Raw genomic sequence first — 7,519 nt, forward strand, 5'->3', positions numbered from 1 at the left:
TGGCTGCCCTAATTGGAGTTGCAGAGGCACTGCAAGGGCAAGTTCAAGTGCAGGCTCAAGTGTCTCAAAATCAAGCTTATGGACAAGATAGGGTCCACCTTTACTATGAGAAGATGAAGAGCGCTCACGTTCCCACCTTTGACGGTACCCCCGATTCGAATATGGCAGAAAAATGGTTGGATGAGCTTCAGACCAACTTTATGTTGTAATAAGTACCCAAGGACATGAAATATATCATCATTAAGCCCTTCTTGGTATAGGAGAGGCGAAAAGTATGTATGTATATATACATACAGTGGCGGAGCCACGTGCAAGCAAGTGCGGTCAATTGACCCTACTTAATTTTGGAAAATTAGTTTTTAGGCTTAAGTAATTTACAAAATTTTAAAGTTGCATCTTATTTGATCCCACTAAATTTTACTAAATTCTCTTTTTTTATATACATAGACCCTGAACAATTGAAATTTCATAATCCTTACCATCACAATAATTTTGAATTTATTTCAAGTTATTTGTGTAAGTTAGTTCAAGAATAAATTCATCCAAAGTTTCCAAAAACAAGAATTTTTCAAGTGGACGATAAATTTTTTATTTATATTACGAAATTAAGTTACTATGATTTTCATTTATAACATAGTAAAGATAAATTTCTTAAAAAAACTCGTAGAAGATCAAGTTGATGGTGATTCACATTTTATTTTTAAAAAAATTCAAGAGGTTCATTTAGTTACATTGAAAAAGTTGTATTTAACAAAATTGATAATGAATTGATTTTGCAATGCTTAAAAAAATGAGCACTCTTATAATTTAATTTTAACCTGTATGTAATGTTAGTAGTTTTTTTTTAAAATTAAATGTTATTATACTAAAATTTGACCGCACTTAATATGGTGTCTTAGCTTTGCCCCTGCATGCATACATACATATCGATTGACAGCTCATCATTTCAGGCCTATGAAACAAGTTTCTATCTCTTTTCTTCCCTCTTCTCAATACATGCATCGAGTAAAAAGCAGGTACCGTGTTGTTCCCGTCTAGGTTTTGGTTGTTGCCTATCAGATGGATAATGTATGAAGATGTTTATCTTTAGCTTTAGACTTTTAGCTTCAAAGTTTTAGATGATAGTTCTCTTCCAAGTGTTTTTTCTTTTATACAACTACTAATATTGTAATTGTTTTAGCATGCTGCTCAGTTGTAGAATGGGAATTCTTTTAGCTTGACTTCCAATTAATAACAAGTGGCAACCTAAAACAAATTTCAACTGTTGGTTCTATTTATATTTAAATAGATCTTTAATTTCACTAATATACTTCATTTATTATCTTATTGTACATTTGTCATTTTCTTTATTTTTCTAGGATTTAGAAGCCTTTATAATTTGTTTTAAAAAGCCCAACAATATCTCATAATTTTTTAACTAGAAAATTTGTAGTTATCTTAGATTTCTTCTCATTTTATTTATTTTTGGGGGGGGGGGGGGTTAAAACTAAACTTCTTTCCTACCTTTTGTAAAGAGTGTGTGAATAGACACAAGTTTCCACTTTCTTGGTAAAGCTTGCCCCGCTTGGCAAATCAAGGTGGTTCAAACCTGGCTTCTAGGTTTGGGGAAAGGGAGGCATTAGGGGAGGAGGGAAGCGTTAAAAAAAATCATACGCCAGGTTCTTTGATATTTTTAGAAAGTTTTACTTGGAAGTCGAATAACTTAACCAATTAATGACAAAAAGACTATCAGATTTTAGAAAATCAAGTAATTAATTTACAAGTCAAATTTTCTTACGACCTAATTTACATCTAACTCACTATGTGAATATATGCACTCATATTTCATTGTGCCCTTGTATTTAAATACTTTTTCTAATTAGTTTTACTCTTTCCGAAAAACTAACACTTGAATTTATATGAATAAGTGCCCTTGAAACAGGCGTTGGCCAACTCCCCCGCCCCCCTCCCCCTTTTTTTATGAGACTTTGGTGGGTATAATTATTAAGTATTTTGTTGTTTCCATTTACGAAGAAGAGTATTCAGTTGGTAAGAATGGTATGGCGGGGTAATTGCTTGCTTACTCATTTTAAGAAACTGGTACGAATGTATAATTGTTTCTCCGATCAATAATGAAACCCCTTAAGTACAAAGGAAAATATAAATTTAGGGATGGCAATTGGGGTGGGTAATGGATTGGGGTTGGGGTTGAGGGGTGGGGGGGGGGGGGGGGGAGGGGTTAAAAAACGGGGTGGGGGTTGGGGAATATATCCCACCCCCTCCCCCGCACAGCCACCCATTAGAAAGATTAAATTTTATATATAGATATGACTAATATTATAATTTAATTAGTTTATAAGTATTATATAATGTATATTAGTATATATAACATTAATAATTATACATGTAAACTAACAAAAATTATTAATTAGTTATACTAAATTTACTAATATATTTATATTAGATTCCTAATAGCAATTGAAGAAGGAAATTGAAGACTTGATGACTAATGGCATGTTTTAATAGAATGATTCTTAAAATTCAAAAGTGATAACTTGATTACTTTAGTTGTATTTATCGCATCATGTTGGATTTTATTTAAATAGCTTTGTTTGATTGTTTTTATGGGTCTCAATTGTGAAATTACAATGAATAATAATTTGGTTATTGATTGGTATTTTAAGTACTCGATTTTTGACAAAAAATTGGTTACAATACAATTATAGGACAAATTTTTATTAGTCCCTGCAGATACCTTCACAAGAGAAGCGAGGTGGGGGGTAGGGGAGGGCTCCCCTGCTGCATCCCTGCCCCGTTGCCATTCCTATATAAATCGAGAGTGATCCTCGTACGTGGTTTTAAGTCAACTTGAAGAAAATCAATCAACAATAATATTTGTAAGCAGTCTCCCATTAGAAAGATTAAATTATATATATAATTAATATTATAATTTAATTAGTTATAAGTATTATATAATGTATATTAGTATATATAACATTAATAATTATACATGTATACTAATAAAATTATTAATTAGTTATACTAAATTTACTAATACATTTCTATTAAATTCCTAACAGCAATTGAAGACTTGATGACTAGTGGCATGTTTTAATAGAATGATTCTTAAAATTCAAAAGTGATAATTTGACTACTTTAGATGTATTTATCGCATCATGTTGGATTGTATTTAAATAACTTTTGTTTGATTATTTTTATGGGGCCTCAATTGTGAAATTACAATGAATAATGATTTGGTTATGGATTGGTATTTTAAGTACTCGATTTTTGACAAAAAATTGGTTACAATACAATTATAGGATAAATTTTTATTAGCCCTCGCAAATACCCTCACAAGAGAAGTGGGGTGGGGGGTGAGGGAAGGCTCCCCTGCTCCATCCCTTCTCCGTTGTCATTCCTATATAAATCGAGAGTGGATCGTATGTGGTCTTAGGTCAAGCTGAAGAAAATCAATCAACAACAATATTCGTAAGGAGTGCATATAATTTGTATATTTTATAAAAGCAAATATACATCGTAGAGTGAATTTTACTAGGGGTGATTTGTTGGTAATTGAAAATTCAGTTAAAAAATTTAGTTTCTTCGCATTTTTTTAATCCTAGAAGCCTAACATTCGATTATGTCCAAAATTTTTACTTGGTAATTTGGACATTGGTAATTAAATTTTGGCTAGATATTCTAGAAGCTCAACATCCGGATCCGTTCAAAACATTTATTTGGTAATTTAATTTAGACATTGGCAATTGAATTTTGGCTAGATAATTTATATTTTGATAAAATCCACAATTTGAATTAAATTTTTTGGCGTAAATTAGTTAAGTATATTTTTTTTATAAGCAAACCCCATAAGGGATGCCAGCCCATTATTTTATTAAAAATAAAATAAATACAATAAGTAAATGATATATGACCACACACTACATGAAAAAGAACTACTCCTTTACACTACATAGCCGAAAATGAGGAAGAAAAAACTTATCGAGTTGCAAGCACACCTTAACCTTCGCCGGGAGGTGTCAAAACTCCGCAAACACCGCATCAAAACCCAATTGAGCCGACGCAAGGGCGTCAGTTGAAGAATTCTCTTCTCTACAGGTATAAAAATAAGTGAAGCATTTAAATCCCTGAGCATAATTCATATTTATAAATTAGTTAAGTATATTTAATGTGTAATTAACAAGATTGATGTTCAATGTGCTTTTAAGGTCAAATGATCTTGTACGGAAAAACAAGGTCACATGATCCTCCATAAGCTTAGTTAAAACATTTAAACTAATAAACTAGCCAAGTTTGTGTAGCTGGGAAACTTTTTTTTATTGGTTTTTCGGTTGGGGGGGGGGGGACACTTAAAAATTGGGAAATCAAATTCTGACAACTATTCTCAAATTGTCTTACGAAATTTTAAAAATTGGATATAAGTTATAAATTAATTTTGCCTAGAATTCTTTTTTTAATCGAAATCCAATTTCCGAACTAAGATTCCCGATCTAAATTGGATTGGCTGATATTAGCCCACTTTTGAGTTTTTTCTTTTCAAAGTTTAAACACCCTTAATTAGTTGGTTAACAGAGCTCGCGCTCGACAAGTGACAGTCCAAATTCACCTTATGAGTAACAATTAACAAACCAAATCGCAGAACATTCTTGACTTGAATGGGGATTTAGATTATTGAATACAAATTTTATATTGACTTTCTCTTTTTATTGGCAAATAAATTTGAACCCAGACCACGTCAATCAACCGCGACTCCGATATGGGCAGCCAACCAGCCTCTGAAGCGCGGAAACCACGGATCTGCAGATTCAGGGTACCCATCACACTACGCAGCATATAATAATCAAAGTACACATCACACTACCAGCATTTCATAAACCTCTATCCCCATTTGAGGCGTACTCAGAGGTTAATCAATCGTCAGCCCACGATGGAGGCGTCACGAAACGTGCTGGGAATAAGGGGCTCGACAATCCGGCAGCCCTCGTATTCTTGGTAAAAGACTCTCTTTTACAACTTTTTTTAATTACTCTTTTACTATGAATTAATCTGTCATATGAATATATGACAACAATCTCAATTTAAATTTTATATATTTATCATACATTCAATCTTAATAGTGCATACGATATCAAAATGACGCTGTCCGTAAGAATAGCTCAAGCCTCGTACTCGGTATCTTTGTCCTTGGAGGACTTATGTAGATTGGCAGACGCATTATATTTTTCAAACACCCCTTCGTCAGCTCATTTTGTATGTAGTGTGTACACGTGATTGGTACTGTTGCATAGGTTCTTGAATAAATAAATAAAGATGTGACATGTTTGGTATGTATCTTAGTGATGCTTGTGACTTACGCTAGGTACATAAATTGTATTCAGTCACATGAATCAGCCCATCATCAAATATCATTTGTCTTTTTATGTGTTTTGATGAGTAATCTCAAATGTTTCACGGCTCTAATATTCCTTTGTTTGGATATGTTATTTGCAAAAATTTTTTATTGCATAGTAACACTTTTTCAATCATCTTTTTATTTTTTTAACCACATTTTTTTAATCACACTTATATCGCATTTCAAAAAAAAAAAACTGCAATATTATTCTCAAATTTTATATTCAAAAATCTCCTCTCCAAAAAACATACATATTGTGTTTAGATAGGCTCTTATTTGCTAAAGAATTATTTAATTGTATCATAAACATGGTTTTTAATCACTTTTTTATCTCACGTACATCATATCACATAAAGTGTTACAGTAATTTTTTTAAAAAAACTATTCCAAATAATCTCCTATTATTTTCCACATAAGATATTCAAGCATGTATGGCTGAAAGTCAGGTATGGTGGGTTTCGTGCGATTTTGAACATTAGTGAACTAGTTGGAATTTGTTTTGTCAAAGCCTAAAGGTCGTTTTCTGAGAAGACGACGGTACCAATTTGGATTGTGCTTTTGGGATAGTTTTGCTGGAAGAGGACGTCTTTGTTGTGAGAATGAACGTTCCAGGAAAAGACGTGTTTTACGATTTCAAGTGTCTATTTAATAATGGGTGGTGGCTCGGTTTGGATTTAAAAGTTTTTTGAAAAATTATTTTTGTCTTTCAAGCCTATAACAATAAACTTTAAAAACAACTTTAAAAAATTTTAAAAAACACAACACATCTCAAATGCACTAAAAAAATAATAAAAATGTCCCCTATTTTCTTCTATATCCATCACCCAGCACCACCAACAGCCACCATCACATACCACCACCCGCCGCCACCTCCTCCTTTTCTCTCCTACCTCTTCCTCCCCCTCCTTCTTCGTCCTCTCTCTTCCCCTTCCCTTTTTCCTCCCTTTCTTCCTCCTCGCTCCTCCTCTCTTCCCCTCCCTTCGTCTCTTGCCGCCTATGTTTAAAAATGCCGTCTTAAAATTTTAAATTTTAAAAATATCTCAAGATATAATTTTAAAAATAGCTCCAAAAATACCATTAAAAACATTTATAGTAACAGTTTTTTGCATACATTGCTACCATAAAATATTTTAAAACACCCCTAAAAATAGATGTGAGTTCCTACTTCTAGTTTTCTATACTACCAAGAATGCGCACATATGAAGAGTTATCACTGCCATAAACATAGTTGACAAATCAAGTGATTTTCTTCATACAGAATATTGCATTTTATATTTGGAGATTATGTCATTACATTTGAATTCAACGTTGGATTCCATGCCATGCTCTTCATTGCATAATTTGCAGTATTGGATTTGTTGCATTGTAATATAGGTGGCAAACAAATCTATTTAGTTAAATTTACCCATACTCGTCCATGAATAGATGGATATAGATATGTTAAGTTTTTACATATGGATATAAATGGGTTACCCAATAATACCCATTTAAATAAATGGATATTATTGGGTAACCCATCAAATCTAATTAACCCATTTAAAATTGTCTCCCCCCAATCCTCCTCTCTTCATTCATCCATTTTTTTTTTCAGATTCTTCATTTTGTCATGATGTTAACTACTTTTGTTTCATTATTATTATTATTTGTTAGTTTTATTTTATCATTTTATTTTCTCTTAATTTTTTAACTTGCTCATTTTTCAGCATTACCAATTTATGACAAGTTTTAACCTTTTTTCCTACCTTTCCAAAATAAATTTTAAATTTACACAAGAAAAAATGCTAGGAGTGCAAAACTTTTGGAATAAGTTTTTATGTTAACTTTTATAATACTTAGTTCAAATTTTTATATTTTTATTATTCAATGATAAAATAATATGTAATTTTGCGACATAGAGTTACGGATGGAAAAAAATTAGTAATTAAGTGTATTGAACATTATAAGTAAATATTTAAAACTAATGATGGATGCAAAGGATAATATAAATTGATAACTTAGTTTGCAAAAATGAATTTAAAAGAGCTTACAAAAAGTTAAAATAAATGGATTATAAACAAGTAATTGGGTTACCCAATTCATTTTTTGACTTACCCACTTGTACCCATCTAATTAAATAGATATAAATGGGTT

At 31.8% G+C, this 7,519-nt stretch overlaps 1 long non-coding RNA gene across 1 annotated transcript; it reads left to right on the forward strand.

The window, feature by feature from the left end:
• Positions 1–4,732: 4,732 nt before the first annotated feature.
• On the forward strand, positions 4,733–5,421 carry LOC140037312 (uncharacterized). Its single transcript, XR_011841236.1, has 2 exons — positions 4,733–4,989; positions 5,115–5,421. It is a non-coding gene; the product is annotated as an uncharacterized lncRNA (long non-coding RNA).
• Positions 5,422–7,519: the final 2,098 nt, after the last annotated feature.

This window comes from Coffea arabica, chromosome 2e (genome assembly GCF_036785885.1).
Source record: "Coffea arabica cultivar ET-39 chromosome 2e, Coffea Arabica ET-39 HiFi, whole genome shotgun sequence".
In the NCBI taxonomy this organism is placed as follows: Eukaryota; Viridiplantae; Streptophyta; class Magnoliopsida; order Gentianales; family Rubiaceae; genus Coffea; species Coffea arabica.